Source organism: Lepidochelys kempii, chromosome 3 (genome assembly GCF_965140265.1).
Source record: "Lepidochelys kempii isolate rLepKem1 chromosome 3, rLepKem1.hap2, whole genome shotgun sequence".
Lineage (NCBI taxonomy): Eukaryota > Metazoa > Chordata > Testudines > Cheloniidae > Lepidochelys > Lepidochelys kempii.
Genome location: NC_133258.1, coordinates 155575744 through 155599024, shown reverse-complemented (window position 1 = coordinate 155599024; position 23281 = coordinate 155575744).

The following is a 23281-nucleotide window of genomic DNA, read 5'->3' as shown; positions in this document are numbered from 1 at the left end:
GGATGGAGCTTTGCTGAGGTCAGAGGACAGGGTGGGGAGGAGGGGGGTACAAAGCAGAAAAGGTGCTGCTCTTGTCAGCACCCTCCCCTGCAAAGTCTGGGGATTTCTCTGTGGGAGCCTAGGTGGGGAGTGAGACAGCTGGGAGCTGCATTGCTTCCCTCTAGTTCCCCTCCGGGGCTGCCATGGGTCTAGGGCACGCAGTGAGGAAAATAACACATGATTCTTCCCTTGAAATGCAGCTTTGGGGGGCTGCCTCTTGTCCCATTTACACAAGCTGGACATCAAATTAACGTCACTGAAAGCCAACAAACTTTTCCCTTGATTAGTTTGGTGTTAGTAAGATCAGGATCAGGCCCTTAGAGCTATAACTGCTGTTGAGAAATTCTGCTTAAGATAGACCGATCAAGCCTTTCCCCGGTACATATAATGGGTCAAATTCTCTACTAACATAACTCCACTGACTCCAGTGGAATTATGCCAGCATAAAATTTGGCTCTTTTACCAGTTTATCTTCTCTTTGCAAACATTGGTGCATTCTAACATTTTGCTGCAGCAGCCTTGGATGGCAAGTGTGTGCCCCCTCCTGGGGAACATGTGGCTTTGCAACAACTAGGATGATTTGGTTTAGTTAGAGTTTCACTATATAATCCATTCACCAGCCCTCCTGCCTTGTTTTTTTAATCTAAAGGACAGACCAATTACATTTTGGTGCTACAGCAGAAGTGCGTTACGCACCTCACCAACAGAGCAGGTTGGCCATTTCACAGTGATGGACAAGTTGAGAGTATCCAACGCATCATCAAGGACCTACAACCTATCCTGAAGGACGACCCATCACTCTCACAGATCTTGGAAGACAGGCCAGTCCTTGCTTACAGACAACCCCCCAACCTGAAGCAAATACTCACCAGCAACCACACACCACACAACAGAACCACTAACCCAGGAACCTATCCTTGCAACAAAGCCCGTTGCCAACTGTGTCCACGTATCTATTCAGGGGACACCATCATAGGGCCTGATCACATCAGCCACACAATCAGAGGCTCGTTCACCTGCACATCTACCAATGTGATATATGCCATCATGTGCCAGGAATGCATCCGATGAAGTGAGCTGTAGCTCACGAAAGCTTATGCTCAAATAAATTTGTTAGTCTCTAGGGTGCCACAAGTACTCCTTTTCTTTTTGTACAAAAGATACACAGTTTTTTTGACCAAAAGGGGAACAGAAGGATTGTGGTTGTGGGAAGGTGCCCGCACCTGTGGCTCAAAGTCCATTTTCAGTGATGTCTTAGAACTAAAGTAGATAATTTTAGGCTAAAAGGAAAACCACCTGCATTCTTCTCCTGAAAAGAGCATTTGGGGCTGGAAGTTGAAAAAGTGGGCTGTGAACGTATAGTAACAACAGTTGACACGGATATAAAACCATTCATCCCACAGGATGCACTGTAAAAGTGATGTATGGATTGTGTACATGCTCCTTTCTCACCCACCAATGAAGTGAAGCCACCTCTGAGAATAAATTTGGTAGGTGGGGGAGTAGTTCCTCCAGTTGAAACTCTTAGAGGAATTTAGGGAAGCCAAATAAATAGTAATTACCTTATTGGCATTTGGCCAGGGCACCAGGCCTGCCATCCGTACTCTTGTGCAAATAGTCATGGGATCTTTACGGGACCTTCGTTTTACATCTCACCCGAAAATCGGTCCCTTTGTTAGCATAATGACCACTGACACCACACTGGGACACCGGGTCCTGTACTGACTCAGAGGGGAGAGCACCAGCATCACCACCATTTCTTGTAGTATCTGGTGTTCTCTGAGGGCATTTGATGCTATGGCCTGGCCCGACCTTGCTCAGCTTGTGAGATCTGATTAGATCACAGCACTACATGACACAAAGACAAAGAGCGTGTCTAATACACAGAAGTGGAATTCCCATGTCAGTTGGGGGCAGGGGAGGAGGAAGGAGGCAGAGAGAAGAGGAAATGGGTGGCCATTCCTGATAAAGAAAACAGTACGGCACAACTTCTCATCAAGGGCTGCAAAAATCTGGCTGCTGATCCTAGAAGGCCAACACAGGGGGACCCAAGATAAACAAATCTGTGCATCCACAAATAGGAAATTGAAAAGCTCTCATGTCCTGATTCTGTAGCTTGACCAGCTGTTGTTTGGTGGGGTTCTTACTTTGGGGCCATTTGGAATAGATCATTTTGTGCCATTCCCTATGTCTAAAGCCTTTAAAGGGTGCCCAGGTTCTCAGCGTGTCCTGCTATTGGGTACCACGGCCTGATGGGAAAAGGTAGCCGCAGTGTGCAGATGGCTATTGGATAGGGTGACCATATGGCCTGTTTTGGCCGGGGCAGTCCCTTTGTTGAGCCCTGTCCTGGCCGTCCTGCCTTTTTTTTCCAAAAGGAGGCATTTGTCCCGTTTGCTCTTGTTGACATGATCAGTTGGCAAGAGCAAACGGGACACATGCAGTGTGGAGGAACGAGGTGCCAGCCCTCCGCAGCACGGGAGGCAAAGCTGGGGAGGGGAGACAGTGTTCCAGCCTGGGGGCGGCAGGGTTCCAGTGATGGCCGACAGGCCGCTGAGGGCCTCCCCCGCAGGGTTCTAGCCACAGGCAACCAGGGAGGAGAAGCAGGGTTTCAGCCACGGGCAACAGCCTCACATTGCGGGGGGAGGGAAGGCCTCAGGTGAGCGGTTGGGGGTCTCCTGTTTTCTCTTTGGAAAATATGGTCAGCCGTATTGGAGGGTCACTGGTGTTTAGTGTGCTCATACCAAATGGAACAGGAAGCTTGGTCAGTTGCCATGTGTTTAAAAGAGAAAACTGGATGTGATATTACCTCTCGCATCCCCTGCCCTCCTCTGAACCTAAAGTGTTGTTGTGCTTTCCTGTGGTGTAGAAGTGAAAAGGTGCCACAGCCCATGTAAAGACTTTAAGATGGACCCAGAGAGTTGCCCCCTTTCCCTTTTTAATGGGTTTCTTATGGTGAGATGAATAAGCACTATGTTTTCATCACAGCTGGCTAAAAGACTAGGCACATTTGCCTTTCTGTCCCTCTTTCTCTCATGTGAGATCTAAATACTGGAGATGGACACAGGGTGAACATCTGGAGCGGAACATCCATAAATGTCAAGGGTGTTTGACAGCAGGGATGGACCCAAACCAAAACATCCTTCCTCCAAGCCCTCAATCCAGGACTCGATCTATGTCACAATATATTAGCTGACTCCTATCTATATACTGGGAAGAATCAAAACTTCTGATCTGAGAGTCAAACTGAAGTTAATTTGTGGAAATCACAGGCACAAGATGTAGTGTGTGAATCCAGGTCAGATTTGCACTTCCATAAAATGTAAGAGTCTTAAGCACTGTGAAAGTTGAGTTCCAAGCTGCATTTATACATATCCTGTGGCAGGGAGTTCCATAGGTTAGCCTCAGTGCTATCCCATTTCAATGAGCACCATAGGTTAACTTCAGTAATATCCTGCATCAGTGAGTGCCACAAGTTAACCTCAGTAATATGATGTTGAAATGAATTCCACAAGGTAACTTCAAAACATGCTGCAACAGTGAGTTCTATGGGTTAATCTCAGTAATATCCTTTACTATGAGCCCTAATTGGTCTCTAAGAGTGTGTTCCATGGGCTAACTTTATTAGTATCCTACAGCAGGGCATTCTATATGTTGACTCTGATAATTTCCTGTGGCAATGAGTTCCATTAGATAATTCAAGAACACTATATAAAATGTTTTTTGATTGAAAAAAGGCTTAAAGTGCTGCTATCTTCCCTCCAGCCACCACTCTGTGCTGATCAGAGTCATCTCAGTGTGGGGCACATAGAAGAAAAGTGGGGAGTAGACAGCTGACCGTACGCAGGTAGCTGGCCTAAGGGATTGAAAAGTCAGTCTGGTCACTGCTGCTAGCCCATTGTCTAACAGCAAAAACTCCCCTCCCCACCAACAGTGAGCTCAAGTAACACCTGGTGGACACACCTGCTCAGTTAAAAGGGCAGATATAGTCTTCACCACATCTTCCAGCTACTTTCCCCATCCTATGGTAGGCGCATATTATCCAGAGTGAGCTTCAGCCATGCCCCTCTTGCCTCGCACTGTCCACTACCATTCCTCAGCTGCTTGCTTGTTAGGTAAATAGCTGGGTCCATGTACACATTACAGAAGGCTGTCAGGGTGGGAGGCAGGGAAGGGGAAGGATGAGAGCAGATCGGAGCCTGATGTGTGGGGAAATGTGACAAGCACCTGCTTCTTACAAGGGCCTGCAAAACCAAACGCCAGCCTTGCCACTGACATCAAACAAAGACCTTGTATGCTGGGAGGCAGTGTTGTTTAGTGGTTAAAGCCCATCACTTGAAAACAGTGCTTTTGGTTGTATTCCTAGCATTGCTCACTGTGCCACTTGGGCCAAATCCCTTGGACTCCCAGTCTCTAAAATGAGGGTGATAATACTTATGCACTGGTGTAAAATTATGTTAAAATCTTCAGCTGGAAAGGGCAACGCTTCCTTATTATTACACATGGAGAACAGGCCCATCTCTAAACATTCACTGTCACACCATGGACTGCAAACTGCGCTGTAGCAAGCAGGTTCAAACAGGTGTTATTAGTTACACAGCTCTTCTGTCTCTATAGCTGAGAGTACAGTACGTCAGAGACTTGTGTATGCTCAAACCTATCCTGTGGGGGAACCAGTGAGGCACTAAGTGGCTGGTCCTGTGGGGACCTGAGAGTTAATGAGCAGTTTCGGTAACATGCTCAGCTTTTTAATGACTCTAGTGCTAATTACTAAATGGGGAGATGAAGTGTTTCCAAAGCAGCTGCTCATCTCTGCATGTATGCCAGGGAAACTTCATTAAAGTGACACTGGCCTGGTTTGCAGGGCTGCCATTTGACTTACCTTCTGTCCTTTGGAAGGGCATGTGGATGGCCTCTCCCCTCCTCTCTGGGGGAGCAGGGAGATCTCTGCCCTCATTCTTAGGGGATAGGGAGTCTTTTTCTCTGGGAAGAAGCAGGATAATTCCTCTCCATATGAGGGGCAGCAGGGAGGGCCAATCACATGAGCAGCTACCTGGCTCAATATGCAGTGAGCTCAGTGTGTTCTGTGATTGGGGCTGGCAGCCTTAGTCTAGCAGAGACCTGATTCCAGAATAGGGAGGAAGGAATCTGAGCTGGCCAGTTGTCTTGGATTTGGCAGGCAAAGAAATCAAAGCCACAAAAGCTTGGAATGGTGCTGGATTTGTGCCTGTCGCCAGTTAGGGCTAGCCAGGAGTGCAGATCAGGACACCTGATCTGAAACCTCCCTGAAGCCCTGAGGAAGTTTGACTCAGGATCCCAACTACACAGCATGGGCCATCTCTATAATGGGTTTAACTGGAACCCTGAATCCAAACCTCCCCACAGGCTGGAGAAGCGTGGGCTTGGCTCTGGCTCTGGCTCCTAGCTTCAATGCTTGGGCTCATCTCCAGGAGGCACTGAACCTGCAACCTTGAGCTGAGCTACTTGGAGAGTTTGGTTTGGAGTTGCTGCTAGCTTGAGTGAGTGTACATGGCCTAGTGACTAGCACACTGGACTAGCCTATCGGAGGCCTGGGTGCTATTCTCGGCTCGGTCAATGGGTGACCTTAGTTAAGTCACTTCCTCCCTGTGCCTTGCTTTCCTATGTCTGTAAATTGGAGATAATTATACTAATCTGCTTCATAAAGGGGTTTGAGACCTACTGATATATAGGAGCTGAGAATAATAATAATTTATCATTATCATCATTATTATTATTGAAATGTCACAGCTCAACCTACTTTTCAGACCTCTGGGAGTGACTCTGTTTCTGACGGGGCAGCTCTTCAGGGACTGTGCGGTCTTTGTTTCTTTACATTTCTTTTCTTGCTCACTTCAGCTGTTTTATCCTAGTGAAGTTTGTCTTCAGGCAGAAGGCTCAGGTTCAGATCAGTTGACCAGAAGATGCCCCAAGCCCCTGCCCTGGATCAGAACAGCGTTAGCTGCAGCAGCATGTCAACGTGGCTGTTGCTAGCAGGCTGCTGGCATGCTTTCCCTGGTCAGTTTGGACAGGGTTATTGTTTGGAGAACCATGTTGTCAACCAGTCTTATGTGGCGGGATCTGTGCAGGACAGCCTACCTAGCATAGGTCTGACTGGTCAAGAGAAACATGCTGGACAATAATACGTAGCCCTCCATGTTCTCAAACCACTAAGCAACCTAAACTAATGAACCCACAGAGGACTCAGCACAGAGATATTAAGTGGCTTGCCCAACAACACAGTGGCAGAGCTGATTAGAACTGAGAGGTTCCTGATGCCTGGGCCTTGGTCCAGTCCACATTGCGTCTTGGATACCAGTTAAATCCTGCAGATCATTTAAACATGACTAGCAGGGTTGTGTTCCCACTGTGTACGTAGTCAGAATCTCTTCTCTATCCTGCAATACCAACCATCTTTAAACATGGTTGCAGGCTAAGTGGTTTATTAAAACAAGGGAATATTTTGTTCTTGCCTGTGTGGACTGAAAAATCCATGTGATTGGAACAGTGATTAGTCCCGGTAAATATTCAGGCTAAAACATGGTCCTTCAACATGGTTATAACAGAGATTTTTCTCATTGCATAAGATAAAAGAGACCATGTTATAACAGTTGGGCTGTAAACATGTTTCACAACCACATTCAAGCATAGTTAATTCTGTAGTGTAGACAGGGCCCTCAGCTCCTAGTGAGAAATCAGAGGTACATGATGGGGGAGTTGGGAGCTCCTTCACCAAGCCTGGTGTGCCCCCATCTGACAGCTCCATTCAAGAAATCCTGGGACAGGAAATTCCAATATATTGTACATATAGCCCAGAAGAGAGACTGTAAACACAGTGCTTGGGGGTATGTGGGTAATGCAGAGCTACCTCTTAAATTGTCTGCTGCCTCCTGACGTGAAGATGAGACGAGCATATATTCAGTATATACCACAAGGGCTGCTTCCTTGTAGGATGATGAACAGGATAATTAACTGATTCTTATTCAAAGGGCCTCCCATATAACAGTATCTGGCCTCCTCCATGGAGATCTCTCTCCTAAATCCAGCCAGCAGCAGTGTGAGCTCTGGTTACCTTCTTTCTGGGTGTGGCTTATGTAGAGCACAGCTTTCTCTGGGCTGTTTAAAGGTAAAGTCCCTCCAGTTAAGGAAGGCTCATGACAAGCTATTCAACAAATAGAGTTAGAAATCCAGACATCGAAAGCAGCAGAGTTATCAGGTTTTTGGACATTGCATGTTGATCTGGAACAGTGGGCCAAGGTCATCCTGGGCATAATGATCTTGGCTTCAGCAGTTAAATGCAGAGATAAATTTGACCCTAAGTGTCTTAGTGACGCATCTTGGGAGACTTAGACTGATCCAAGCTTGCAGAGCTTGTTGGATTTAACATAGTCACCTGCCAGCCAGCATTATGTGTGTTGCCAGCCAGATCCCAGTCGCACAACACATGAGCTCACTATCACAGGGGCTTGATCCTGCTCGAATCAACTCAGCAGAACAGAGAGAGAAAGAGAGGAAGAAAAGCTAGCCCTTATCTTATCACACCTTCACCTTTGCAGAGGCCTTTGTCACCAGACTGGATTGTATTCAAAAGGCCGGGGCCAGATCCTACCTGCACTGAAGTCAGTGGTAAATTGATTTCACTAATTTCAGTAGGACCAGAGTTTGGCCCAGCCACACTTCATGTCACAGTCTCCTCCTAAGGGTTGGAACAGAAAGGTTATTTTCCTGTGGCTGTAGCTGTATTAGTTTGGGAGTGGGTAGAACCAGCCAGTGATTTGTGAGCGCTGGCTCCTCACCAGCCCCCTAGCAGCATGAATTACACTGCAAGACATTTTCAGTGGCTCAGCAGAGTCACTAGAACATTATTAGGACAATGGGCTTTATCTAACTAGTACTAATAATGATAATTCACTCCCCAAACCCTTGTGACCCAGTATTAGATTTATTTTACACCTGGGGAAAGTGATACCTAGAAATTAAGTACTTGCTCAGGAATACGTCGAAAGTCAGTGGCAGAGCTGGGACTAGACCCCAGAACAGACTCCCCACCTCCTGTGCTAGCCACGAGACAGCTCTTCTTAAGTGAGCTCTGAAACTGAGCTAAACAAGTAGCCCCACTGCATCTTTCAGCAGAAAGATTTGTATCCGCTGGGCCTTAATATTAAGGCACAGAGCTGACTTCAGAGATTTAGTTCAGCTGTGATCAAAGTTAAAATAAGGCGACTATAAATTATACCATACCCTCACATCAACTAGTCATTACCAGTAATAACATTTACTCAAAACCACCACATTCCAGGACGGTTTAAGGACTCTGCAACATCTGTCAGTCTGTGATTTCCCCCCTGAGTTTTAGTAACCAGAAACAATCCTGTTTAGCTAAAAATGCTTGCCTTAGAACTGGTCTCCTTAGAGCCTCAAGGGGAAATCCAATGCCGGCAAAGAGCTAGTAGCTGGAGGATTCGGGGGAATGCGGTTTGGAATGTCCAGCATTTAAACATTATTGGTTCCAGAAGGGAGAGAATGGTGCAGTTGGTAGAGGAGTGTTGAGACACTTTGGTGACGTAGAAAGTAAAATACTTGCAGGGCGGAGGAAAGAAAGATTCAGCCTTCAAAATTAAATTCTCTGCATGTGCTAGGGAAGAGGTGATGGGCAGCTAAGAGGAATTCACACAAATATCCAGTCATGTTTACTTCCTAATTCTTATTCAGTTGTTTTACAGCTATTGCAAAACCACGGAGCCATATTAGGCAGGCATCCATTGTCAGTGCTGTTGTGTTAATTTAGATAAATAGAATAAATGGACCTAGCAGGTCGAAGATGTTAACGTGACCCGGTCACTGTGCAACACTGAACAGTGAAACAGGGTTTCCGGTACAGAGCTCTTAGCCTGCTTATTCCCATGGCAACATCCACTGTTACATTTTTGATAACCCTTTATTAAAGATACAAAAAAAGAAGGGAAAACAGCTGTGGCATTTGAAATGTAAAGTATTAATTAAGGCTTTTATTTAAACAGCATCCCTTTCCCTTTAACTGGCGAGAGTTTTTTATAAGGAAAAAACAGCCTTTAAATGGCGGCTGGCAATACGACCCAGATCGTCAAAGGTATTCAGGCTCCTAACTTCCTTTTTTCGGAGAAAAATGTAGTTGCAATGGGCTGGTGCTGTTGTTAAAGCCTGAACCCATTTCCTCGATGACAAAATGAGACAAACCCACTGAGGGACAGCTCAGTGGTTTGACCTTTGGCCTGCTAGACCCAGGGTTGTGAGTTCAATCCTTGAGGGGGCCATTTAGGGATCTGGGGCAAAAACTGGGGATTGGTCCTGCTTTGAGCAGGGGGTGGGACTAGATGACCTCCTGAGGTCCCTTCCAACCCTGGTATTCTATGATTCTATGAAAAGGGAAGAGAGAAGAGCAGCAAAGGAAGAAAGTGCCACTTGCGTCTCTGGTGTTGGCTTGTACTTGCAGCCTCACTGCTGGAGAAACACGGGCGTGGCACGCGGTCTTCTCAGCCACGCTGAGACCTGGCAAACCTACACCAGTCTCAGGCTGCCAAGTTCTAGTTCACAGCAGTGTCGCGAACGAGACCGTGTTGGCTGGCGAACCCAGAGTCTTATTAAACAAGAGGCAAAAAGAGAGAGAGGATAGAGCAGAAGTAAGGTGGGGAAAGGAAATGACGGCAGGAGGAAGAGGGGGAGGGGCGGATGGAGACAGCAGGAACCCAAGTCTCACATTTCAGGCTTGTTCGGGACTTAGCCAAAGCTGATGGAGGTGGCAATGCCAGCGGTTCCCTCTCTCTGGTCTGGCCCGCGCAGAACATTTCTCAGGAACCATATGATGACAGCCCAACCATGTTGTGATGGATCCCAGGAGATAATGGGGATGGCAGCCATGAGGGTGAAACTTGCTCCTTTCAGTCCAGCTGTCTCTGGTGTTCTGATCCCCCCACAAAGTCTTTTTTAAAGGACCCCAAAAGGGAGTGGTGAGTAGAATAACCTCATTATTTTACCCACCAGTTAGGTCTAATTTCCAACACCGCAATTTGGGTTCATTATCTTTTCATTTACCTTAACACAGTCACTGGGCGGCATCAACAGCCTTTGTCGTTTGGACCAATCCCATCTTCCCCTCTCCCTTTTGTACCGTTTTCTGAATAATTTTATGCAATAGTTTGAGCTGGCTTTTGTTACCTTGGACAGAGTACAGCCCTCTGCTCAACAGTGGTCTCCACTCTGCTTGGGCTGGCTGGCAAAAGAGCTGTTTACACCAATCCAAGGGGCTCTGAACCATTTATAACAAAGCAGCCTCTTGCAGGACAAGCGGCAACATGCTCTACATACAGCATAGCCGGGACTGTGCTGTCCTGGGGCCTGATCACCTGTATCCTGGAGGTGGGAGGAATACCCAGAATCTCAGAGAGGGATGCTAGTCCCTGGCATTTGGTTAAATGGTTTGAACCTGATCCCATTGAAATCAATAGCAATGTTGGTGTCTTGTAAGGCAGTGGTTCTCACTTTTTTTTTTCCCGCGGACCACTTGAAAATTGCTGACGGTCTCAGAGGACCACTTAATGATCCTTCCAAATGTTGTTTGTATCATTAGCTAACTATTATAAAGTGCTTTGGATAAAAGCACTACATTAAAAAACTTAATAATAATAACATTTTTTGTTCTACAAATAAAAGCACACAACTCGTATTTTAATATCAGTAGGCTTACCTTTCTAATGCGATGGATGTGCCCTCTCTCCCCCACTGCGGCAGTCCCCGAGCTGGGGCTAGGAAGGAGGGGGGGTCTCCCTGCCACCATAGCAGCCACAGAGCTGAGGCTGGGAAGGAGGTTGGTCTCTCCCTGGCAGGCGCAGCCCTGGAGCTAGGGAAAGTCACTTTTCTCTGGCCTCTGCAGCCCTGCATGTCCCAAATTCCCCCCACCCCCTGTTCTCACCCCACTGGCCCTTCCTACCTACCCCACATTCCCCTCAAGGCCACCACCTCATCTTACATGTGCGTCTTCTCCAGGGTCCAGGCACCTAATTAGTGGAGCCAGGCCTGCACTGCTCCACTAGTTAGGTGGGTGGCCCTTCATTCTCTCATGTGCTGCCACCCAGGCGTGCACCTTAGAGGGAACTATCCACGGACCGCCTGAATGGAGCTTGCGGACCGATGGTGGTCCAATGGCCACAGTTTGAGAACCTCTGCTGTAGAGGGAAGACCTGGACTGCAGAACTGTAATGCATAGATGAAATTGTTAATGGAGAGAAACCTCCATCTTGGGAAGAGGAGAGGGAGGGGGGAAGTTTTCACTAACAAATGGTAGCTCTGACTTTTACAGGGTAAAGCCATCACTGGCTCAGTGCTTGTGTGAAATGAGTTGATTGGATCTCAGTCCTGTTCCTAATGGAAAAGTATCCATAGAAACCCTCTCCCAGCCTCCCTGGAATAGAAGTGTGGTGCTAGGGTTGGAAGAGGGCATGGCAGTAGCATCTAGTAATTGCTTGCTGGTGTAACCACGCTTTGGGGGGTTTACTAGCTATTGAAGGTTAGAGCTGCCTTGCATGGGGGGGCGGGGTGCTGAACTGGCCTATGGGAGCCCCTTGGATTGGAAGAACATAAAGGTATCATATGGCAACCCTTATGCCCCCCCGGAGTTCAGCGCTGAGCAGAGCTAGGCCAGACCCAAAGATCTGCCCAACCATCAGAAGATTGTTCAGGGGCCTACACGTCAGAATTTGGTGGTGTCACTATGTTACTTAGAGTCTATGCCAAGAGCCTACTCATCACCAAAACAACCTCAGTTGGCACTGGTTGGCACCTTCCTCAGCAAAGAGCAAGGACTGAAGAATGGAGTTGGCTGAAAACCCCTCAAAAGAAGCACAAACATTTTTCAAGTATTTTCTTTTATTATTTTTATTTTTTGGAAGGTGTTGCTATAATTCTTGCTAGAATGACACTGTCCACAAGTGCAGCCTGGGGCATAGATCACTTTTTTTTTCTAATTTAATTTAATCTTATTCCAGAATGTATTTCCCAGGTATTACAAATGATATTCAGACAGCTGCATTTAAAAGGCACATGGATTAAAAGTGCCTCTTTTAAAGCCAGGTATGTTGCATGAAAAAAAAGACTCTTGCCATGACTCCATGAGATATTGGGTATGAGCAGCAGAGGGAGCAGTTGGGCTTCTTTCACCCAGCTTTGCTTTTGGTATGACATTGCCATGCAAAAGCAAAGCTATCATGGCTGTGACCTGTTTACCTCAAGAGTTTACCTCACTCTGGATCATAAAGGCCTTCAATCCCGCTTATTTTAAGAGCTCACTGCTGTCGCTCCCTGGGGAATCTACAACTTACGTCATTGGCACTAGAAAAGTCTCAAGCGTGGGAGCTGAGGTTGCTGCAGAAGCCACCAAGTAGCAGTGCACATGGGCTCGTTCTCATTGCCTGCAGGTCTGTGTCATGGCTTGGTGTGCCTAATGGACGTGGGGGCTCGATGTGGATGACCCACGGTTTCCTAGGTGAAGATGGGATTTGATGCCTTCCCCAGATCAATCAGCCCCTGCTCCCTTCTTCCCTGTCACCCACCCAATTCAGCAGCCCTGTTATTGTCATGTCCTCAGTTCTAAAGAAAAAACGAGGAGAACTTGTGGCACCTTAGAGACTAACAAAGGTGCCACAAGGACTCTTTGTTGTTTTTGCTGATACAGACTAACACGGCTACCACTCTGAAACCAGTTCTAAAGGGATCCCCTCATCACTTGGGTACAGCAGGTGTTTTTAACTCCCAGGTCCTTTGTGCTGGCTGTAGTGGTGATCAAAGGAGGTGCCAATGTAGTTCAAGCCCAAGGATTCTGCAGTGTATTTAATACTCAAAGGCACCTGTCACAGGTGACCAGGTTGCCTATATTGCACAGCCACATCTGCTATTGGCAAATATGTCCAACGGCTGGAAAGGAGACACTACATGGAGAGGGCTCTGTGTTATTGGAATTCTTTACCAGATGTCAGAGTAGCAGCTGTGTTAGTCTGTATCCGCAAAAAGAAAAGGAGGACTTGTGGCACCTTAGAGACTAACCAATTTATTTGAGCATAAGCTTTCGTGAGCTACAGCTCACTTCATTGGATGCATTCACTGTAGCTCACGAAAGCTTATGCTCAAATAAAGTTGTTAGTCTCTAAGGTGCCACAAGTCCTCCTTTTCTTTTTAGCAGGTGTCTGGCTGGTGGGTCTTGCCCACATGCTCAGGGTCTAACTGATCGCCATATTTGGGATTGGCAAGGAATTTTACCCCAAGTGAGATTGGCAGAGACCCTGGAGGGTTTTCACCTTCCTCTGCAGCCTGGGCCATAGATCACTTGCTGGTTTGAACTAGAATAAATTGTGAAGTCTCTAAACCATGATTTGAAGAGTTCAGTAACTCAGCCAGAGATTAGGGGCTATTCAACGAGTGGGTGCGTGAGGTTCCATGGCCTGTGACATTTAGGAAGTCAACCTAGATGATCATAATGTTAGGCACATACAGACTTTAAGGCCAGAGGTACCAACAGAAACAGGGGAACTCCAGGTGGGCAGAAACTCCAGGGGACAGTTCAAGCAGGAGGTGGCTTGTTGGCAGGTGAGTAACACACTCAGTCTATTCTGGTGGTGTCCTTGTAGACATGATGTCCTAGTAGATATGATGGCCTAGACTGCTGCCTGCCTAGCACAGCTATGCCAGAGGCTACCCCTAGAAGTGGAGCCATGCCAACTCAAGCTGTGACTTTTGTCAGCCTTTGTAACCCTGCCACCCTCTTCCCCATTTTTTCTCCAAACAAAATTTAAAACTTGGGGCCTAAACTAAACTGATAATGTCCCTTTAAATAAAACACTGTAGATGGCTGCTTTCCCTGACACTGCCTCTCACCACCCTGCTCAGGACAACCCAAGTGCCAAAATACAGCCAGAAGCAGTTCAGCACAGAGAGCGCTAACATCATTCACCACTTGTAGGCCCGATCACGTTCTTGTCACACTGCTGTAATTCTGAAGTCACCCCACTGCTTGTTCCATTCATTCAATGCTCAGTCACTCTGGAATCATTTCAGACTTACACCCATCTCACTGGGAGTTGAACTTGGTCCTTTGTGTGTTATTTTCTTGCTGCCCTGATTCTCTCTCTTTATATTATTCATTGATACTAACCTTTATCTAGAGCAGTGGTTCTAAAACTGTGGGTCGGGACCCCAAAGCGGGTCATGACCGTGTTTTAATGGGGTTGCCAGGGCTGGCATTAGACTTGCTGTGGCCCGGGGTTTAAGCTGAGGCCCGAGGGCTTCAGCCCTGAGTGGCAGGACTCAGGTTAAATGCCCACTGCCCAGAGCTGAAGCCCTTTGGCTTTGCCCCCACTGCCCAGGGCAGTGGGGCTCGGGCTTTGGTCCCCCATGACCCTCCTGGGGTCCTGTAGTAATTTTTGTTGTCAGAAGGGGGTCACGGTGCAATGAAGTTTGAGAACTGCTGGTCTACAGCAGCAAGTGACCGTGGGAAGAACATGCTCATTGCCCTGCTTGCTACTGGAGGATAGAACACACAGCATTGTTTAAAAACTTTCCCTCCAGGAGGGCTTTAGCTGACAGAGGTTACTCACATCATGGCAAATAGCTCCCAAGGGAGACTCACATCCCTAGCTGATTTAATGCACAGTGACACGCTCATGATTAGCAAGTACAGCCTGTTAGCAGGGGTTAAGACAATTAGGCACCCCAGCTCTCCATACAGAGGGAATCTCTGGCATGGATCACCACACCTGTCCCCACACTGCCCCGGGCCCTGCAGAGAACCCTTCTTAGGTCTGAGGATCTGTACACAGTGGGAGGGGAAGTAGGGTGGCGAGAAACACACACACACCCGTCCCCCAATCTCGTGGGAACTCTGCTCAGAACATGACACAGCTAGGACAACATTCCTTTCTGAATGGGACGCCTTCTGATGAGGGTGCTAGAGGAAGCTGCTGACAGGGAGTCAGGGAAGAGCAGCCGGGGGCCAGGAGGCAGTGTAGAGGAACAAAGACTGCAGCAGTGGCTCTTTATGTCTGGTGACTGTCAAGGGATTTGCTGGTCCCAAGGGTGGAACCACCTGCCTATTCTGTAGGAGGAGGGAGGATAGAAACCCACAATGGAGCAATTTGACAGGAAACGCTGTAAGGGGACCCTTACTGAGAATTCCTCCCACCTGGTTTTCCTGCAGGAGAGGAGGAGCTGACCCTATCATTGTTACAGAGATGTATTCATTTGCTGTTGTCTCTCACGCAGTACCGCAGGTCCCATACTGCTCTCATTGAAAGTCAATGGCAAAATACCCATTGACCTCAATGGGTGCAGGATTGGGCTTCTTGCCTGAACATTACTCCTGAGAGAGGAGGAAGATCTTTCTCCAGGATGGAGCTTGGTGGTCTCAGCATCAGAGCTGGAATCCCTAGACTCCATGAAACCTCAGGCACCAATCACAGCAGGGGGACTCAGCCCGTTCTTGGCCTGAAGTAGATACAGTAAGTTGAGTGCACGCCCTGTGGATTTTTCAGATGGGATATTTAAAAATATCAAGTCTTTTCTCCGCTACATGGACACCAAAGGCCTGATTTTCAATGCTTAGGTGGCTTGGAATACGTGCAACCGGAGGCACGCTTCCTGCTATTGCACCTTCAAATCCCCAAATACACGCAGGCAGTCACAGTGGTTACACACAGATTAGGTCTTTGCTTGCCACTCTCCGTGCCAAAAAACATGTTGGATCATATTAAAGAAGTTCTGTATTAAAATCACAAATGAGTTTGATTCCCCAGAGTTTAAATTCCAGGGTATTACTAATTAAGAGGTCTCTTGGTTTTTGGTGCTGTTTCTCTCCCTCTATGTGTGAAACTTGCAAGCTGCTAATTGTGTTAGTACATTCTAAGACAGAGTCTGTTCTCAAAGCAATTCACCGAGAGAGAGACTCAAAGCAATACTCTAACAACAGAAACAGCACCCAGAGACTCCCCGCCCTTTTGTTGTATTAACCATTGTGATTAAAATAGAGATAGAGGATGCATGTGGATGGATGCTTGGTGTGGATAATAACTGAATGATCAGGGAGGTGCCAGCCTAAGAATCCAGTGTCCATCGGCTGAAGAAGGCGTCAAGTGGAAATAACCAGAGGACCCCCCAGAGGGCAGACTAGAATCCACCCAACAGCCTCAAGAATGGGAGAACCAAAGAACAAGATAACATCTTGGAGCCGTCAGGAATGTGCTATCTGCTGATTGAGTCAGCAACAGCATGATGAAGCAATTCCCATAGACTGGCATAGGAAGAAATTCCTATAAAAATAGACTCTAAAAAGTGAGAATTTTGGGGTCTGATTCTGCAAACCAACTTCCAGGAGCATCAGATGAGCATCTGACAAGGCCCTGCTCCCTCCTCATGTCCAGGCCACCTGGCCAGTGGCTTGGCATGAGCAACTCTAAGGCTGGTAACTATGATAACAACCTTGCAGAACCTGTGTGTGTGTGTGTGTGTGTGTGTATGTTTGTATGAATGAATGAATGTGAGAATAAATTTGAGATTGAATGGAATGTTATAGCTATAACTAACTGCTTACTATGATTCTTTCTGTATTCACAATAAATGTGGTATTTTGCCTTTTTCCCTTTAATAAGATCCTGCTGGTTTTTATTTTATTGGTACAACATTTTGGTGGAGAATTGCGAAAGGGGGAATATTGGTAAAAAACCTCAGTTATTGTAAATATTGGTGTGCACACCGCCAGCTCTAGTGAGCTAGGCATTTCTATTAGGTTAACCAGACCTGCTGGCCTCCGAGAAGGTAGCAGGAAAAACAGATTAAACCAGACCTGCTGGCCTCCGAGAAGGTAGCAGGGGACCTGCTGGCCTCCGAGAAGGTAGCAGGAAAAACAGATTAAACCAGACCTGCTGGCCTCCGAGAAGGTAGCAGGGGACCTGCTGGCCTCCGAGAAGGTAGCAGGAAAAACAGATTAAACCAGACCTGCTGGCCTCCAAGAAGGTAGCAGGGGACCTGCTGGCCTCCGAGAAGGTAGCAGGAAAAACAGATTAAACCAGACCTGCTGGCCTCCGAGAAGGTAGCAGGGGACCTGCTGGCCTCCGAGAAGGTAGTAGGGAAAACAGATTAAACCAGACCTGCTGGCCTCCGAGAAGGTAGCAGGGGACCTGCTGGCCTCCGAGAAGGTAGCAGGAAAAACAGATTAAACCAGACCTGCTGGCCTCCGAGAAGGTAGCAGGGGACCTGCTGGCCTCCGAGAAGGTAGTAGGGAAAACAGATTAAACCAGACCTGCTGGCCTCCGAGAAGGTAGCAGGGAGAAACAGGTTAACCAGACCTGCTGGCCTCCGAGAAGGTAGCAGGGAGAAATAGGTTAACTGGACCTGCTGGCCTCTGGGAAGGTAGCAGGGGACCTGCTGGCCTCCGGGAAGGTAGCAGGGGAAAAACGCATAGATTAAGCTATGATTTCAGAATCTAGGCTGTGTCACTTGCTAAGTAATACCAGCAGTGACAAAGAGATTGAAATATCCATGTTAAGATGTTTAAAAGAAAACAGGGTAAGCCAGTACTAGAGGGAGGAATGGAGTCAGAAGGAACTCCAACCTCACCTTTTGTTAAAGAAATTACACCTTTTAAACAAATCCTTCAAAAATTTGGGCACAGTCCTTGGACTAAACAAGCCCTAGCTGATGTCTGCACTATTTCGGACCTAGAGGATAGATTGGCTCAGTATATCCTCATATACAAACCTTCTAGTGCTGCCAAAAGAGATGCAGCAGCAATTTGGTTGTTGTGGGAGGCATGTAAGGATTCTTCCCTCCGCTTGTCTTCATGTAAAGAGGAAAAGGCACAAATGGAAAAGGGAGCAGACAATTGGAAGGTGCTGCCTACAAATATCCAAAGCCAGCTGAAAATAGTGAAAGAGGCACTCCAGGAATACAAAAAGAGTGAAAAAGTTAACTCTGCAGAGGCTGGAGGGAGGCAGGTAAAGGGGGAGAAGGTCCTATGTATGGCACCCCCAGGCATAATTACAAAGAGAAAAGAGAGTAAAAAAAAAAAAGTTCTAACTCTGCAGAGGCTGGAGGGAATTAAGCAGTTAAACTTTGTATTTCACCCAAACAACTTTTAACCGAAAATGTTAAAAAGGAAAAGTGTTAGAGAAAGAGCATTCTTGGTTTCTTTGCAGCCATTCTGAAAGAAAAATGGGCCCTTTTCCAAAGGAATGTCTGTAAATTAGCCAGGCAAAAATAAACTATCTGATTAAAATCATTTGACTGGACAATTTAGTCAAATTTGCTAAAAGAACATAAGAGGGTTCTATTGGAACTTAACTGCCTCAAATGTATAAAGGGAATGTAAGATGTAAAAAACAGAGCAGTGTGGAAGGGATGTTAAGGAAAAGAAAATGTGTATGTATCTGTCTGTGTGTGTGTAAATATGTAAAGTTCTAAGGACCAGTTAGTTTTGTTTTTGTTTTAAATAATGCCACTAAAAATCCATTTGACTCTTTAATTCAAAGTTGCAAAACTGACAGACCTTTTTGCTAGACACAGGTAATTAGTGTTGTTTGGCTTTGGGATTTGGCATTTAACCCTTAAAAGGTAACTCAATGCTTTACAAAATTTAAAATGTTTTTAAGTTGTGGCTGCAGCAGGGCAGTCAAAATCAGGAGAATATAAAAAAAAAAAATTTTTGGATTCTTTTTGTTTGTTTTTTGTTTGTTTGTTTTTGTAACAAAATAGCAGATGAGAGTTGTAGTAAAAAAAAAAAATTAAAAAAGACAGTGCCTCTCTGAAGCAACAGCAGGGGTGAGGTGCACAAAACAAAAAGGAGCAATGTTAGAAACACTGAGTAATCAGACTGTCACTTTGATAAAGGTACATGAAAACTCTGTAAGCAAAAAAAGAAATAGTGACACCTTATGTAAAAATGGATCTGGATAATGTTATAGAAGTTAAACTATGGAAGGAATGTGCATTTGCCCCAGAACATGTGCAGGGTATATTGTAGAAGGGGCAAAAGAAATGCAAACATACCATGCTACTTAATTAAAATGCTATTAGGGCTCCAAAGGGAGCCACAATAGGTTGAGTTTTCTTTTTCAGATTGCTGTGTGTTTTGGAAGCAGAAGTTAAAAGTAATCAAAACTCTGGTGAAAGTTGATTGTGTCCCTTTTAAGATAGAGTCTCTGAGCTGCTGATGGCTTTAAATCCAAAAGCAGGAAGTTTCTGTGAAAATGCAAATGACCTAAATGATAAAGGAAGGAAAGAACTAGCAGCACAAAGGAGCTGCAGATAAAGGACATACCTGGTCAGCAAACAAATTGTCTAAATAAAAGGCATGGGATAATAATGATAATAAGTATCCCTGTAACAAAAAATCCTTTAAGGTCGTATGGTAATGATGCTTCTCAGTTATTACCTGTAAATAAAACTTAAAGCTTAACACAGCAGGAAAAACATTATAAACTTGGTCTGCTGTATAAGAAGGAAAACTCAGGGATTTAATGACTAAACAGTGGGATAATTTCCCCATAACCCTTAAAAGATAAAAGCCTTTGAAACCTGGCCTGCCTATAGAACAAAAACAGGAAAATATGGGGGCAATTTCTCTGTTTTGCCTGCAATCAGCAAGGGTATTTGTAAAAGAAATATTTTAAGCAATAATCTGCCACCCCAAAAGGGGTAGAAACATGTTCTTTTTGTCTTTCAGAAAATCAGGAAAAGCTGATGCCAGCTGAAAAGCAACCCAATACCATGAATCTACTGTCACAATAGAAATTGTGTTCTGTGTTCTGTGTTCTATGTTTTGTCTTGTGTTTTGTGTTGTTGCTAGCACTGTTGTGTGTTTAAAAAAAAAATACTGAAGACCTGCAGGAACTTAAAAATAAATTAAGCTTTCTGTCCCAGCTACAGGACAGCCTGATACAAAAACAAGTACATGCCAATGTAGACTTGGTCCAAATTGGTCTGGGTAACCTAAACGGCCAATGGAATCTTTAGTAATGGCTTAATACTACCACATGGCTTATCCATAAGAAAAAAAAAATATTAGAAATAGGAAACTACACAGCCATAGCTATGGGATGCACTGAAATGCAGATACTTGCACTAGCTACTTTGAAACACAAAATGTTCTGGGTCATATTGGGAAATATTAAGGGTTTGATGCATTTGTTAAAAAAGAAAGAGATCATTGTTTGACACTTATCAATATGAATGGATGCAATATGTTTCCACTATTGTAAACCAGACTTGTTAATGGGAGAAATTGTTGTCAAAATTGCACACCAACAGTCCCTGGAGGCAAAGGTATTGAAGGTTAACCCACTCCCCATATTACACATGGGATCCTTTTGGCTACCCTGGACCTTGAGCCAGTGGGCTGGGGAGGGAGGGAAGCTATTGGACACTAGAGGTTGTACCGAATGGACTCCTCAAAAGTGGGTGTGCCTCACCTTGCCTGTTGCCCCAGAACCTTGTAGTAAAGATACATCACCAGGATCATGTATGTGGCATGAATTGGAATCACAAACTCAAATTGCCTCACAGTACTTTCTCTTGAATAGGCTACATAGAAAGTGACACTGACGATTATAAATCTTAGTGTCAAAAGGGGGATTATGTTGGATCATATTAAAGAAGTTCTGTATTAAAATCACAAATGAGTTTGATTCCCCAGAGTTTAAATTCCAGGGTATTACTTATTAAGAGGTCTCTTGGTTTTTGGTACTGTTTCTCTCCCTCTATGTGTGAAACTTGCAAGCTGCTAATTGTGTTAGTACATTCTAAGACAGAGTCTGTTCTCAAAGCAATTCACCGAGAGAGAGACTCAAAGCAATACTCTAACAACAGAAACAGCACCCAGAGACTCCCCACCCTTTTGTTGTATTAACCATTGTGATTAAAATAGAGATAGAGGATGTATGTGGATGGATGCTTGGTGTGGATAATAACTGAATGATCAGGGAGGTGCCAGCCTAAGAATCCAGTGTCCATCGGCTGAAGAAGGTGTCAAGTGGAAATAACCAGAGGACCCCACCCGGAGGGCAGACTGGAATCCACCCAACAGCCTCAAGAATGGGAGAACCAAAGAACAAGATAACATCTTGGAGCCGTCAGGAATGTGCTATCTGCTGATTGAGTCAGCAACAGCATGATGAAGCAATTCCCATAGACTGGCATAGGAAGAAATTCCTATAAAAATAGACTCTAAAAAGTGAGAACTTTGGGGTCTGATTCTGCAAACCAACTTCCAGGAGCATCAGATGAGCATCTGACAAGGCCCTGCTCCCTCCTCATGTCCAGGCCACCTGGCCAGTGGCTTGGCATGAGCAACTCTAAGGCTGGTAACTATGATAACAACCTTGCAGAACCTGTGTGTGTGTGTGTGTGTGTGTATGTTTGTATGAATGAATGAATGTGAGAATAAATTTGAGATTGAATGGAATGTTATAGCTATAACTAACTGCTTACTATGATTCTTTCTGTATTCACAATAAATGTGGTATTTTGCCTTTTTCCCTTTAATAAGATCCTGCTGGTTTTTATTTTATTGGTACAACAAACAGACCCTCCAGATCTCATGACATTTTTTGGAATGGCGCTTCCCTGGTTCTCTATGGTCACAACTTTCCCTCTCTGCCCTGTTGTGCAATGTTGTGTGTGCTGTTTGATACCCTATCTTGCATCCCCCCTGACCCCGAGATGGACTCATTTCAGCGGTACTGTGTGTAGCATCTGTTTAAGTGGACGGCATTCCCATCCTGCTCCTAACACAGCAATCGCCCTGGGTATTGTCCAAACATACCCCTTTCCTTGGCTTTGTCTTTATTGTTCATTTAACTGACAATATAATCTCAAGATGAGCTTGGCTGTTCCTGTCTCTGCAGGACCACTTTGTTCCTATCCTTAATTCTCTTCTGCCTCAGAGACACTCTGGAATTACAGTACTTATGCTCCATAATTAGAGCTGATGGGACCCCACCTGGTCTGGTTGCCAACATCTGTTAGCAAACAGCTCTACATCTTTCAGTGGGGTTCTACAACAGGACACCAGAATAAGGCAGCTGAACCCTATATGCCTGTCCCAGCATCCTGTCCAGTTCCACAGCCTCTATTCACGTGATTAGTTCCATTGAGGTTAGTGGAACTAATGGGAAGAAGAGGATGAGCAGGACTCATGGTGCATTGTTTGTAATTGCTTTGGCATTCTTGGGATGAAGGCTGCTCTATGAACATGAATTATTCTTCTTAATGGCATGTACTTCAGATTATTCACTGAAATGAATAATAATAATTATTACACTGGATAGCAGATATGAATATTGCTATAGTGCTATCGGAGAAGACTATTTACTGGTCACTCCCCTCCCCCACCCCCACGCCCCAAACACCCAAATATCTGTATTTGCTGTTTAATGGTACTTCTACAAATGATAATTCTGCCCTGTATAGTTTGCACTTTTGTAATTCTATTATAAAATTTTATATATAGAATAGAGAAAATTTTTTTTAAAAAGAACAAAAATCAATTTCATTTGCTAAGAAAAACTTCATGAACCTCTGGCTCAAAATTAAGATCTGATTTTACAAACAAAAACCTTCTCTTGTTTCAAAAATGCCTTTAAAATTTTTTCAGGCTCTAAAAGCATAGAGTAGGTGCTGTATAACAGAATTATGTTTCTGAGATGAAGCGATTTAATAATTAAAACAACATATATGAAATATAAATGAGATATTAATAAATTAAATTAAATGAAGGCTGCTGAAAGCCAATTGCCTTGTAAAAGATCTGTGATGGCTAAACTAATGAGATGTATAAAGATTAATTCAGATCCCTGTTACAGGAGGGGATTATAAATTGCTAAAATGCCATACCAAGTTACTAGGTTGTTACTGAAACTTGTGAAATACATTTAGAAGAGCCTATTAATATTAATAGTTAATGAAAAATTAGCTGCCTTGGTACATTTTAGTCCTAATCCCATTAAATGTTCCAGTTTACAAGGCATTAGAGGTCTCAGACTGTATTGATCTGCAGAGGTTATAGACTATGCTGTTTTATGAGCTGTGAGTTACAGTCAAAAGCAAAACATTAAGGAATTTATTTTTATTGTAAATATTCTTGGGTTTGATTCTTTGTAGGATTGTCTTCGTTGCAGGAATGACTGGGTGAAGTTCTATGGCCTATGTTATATGG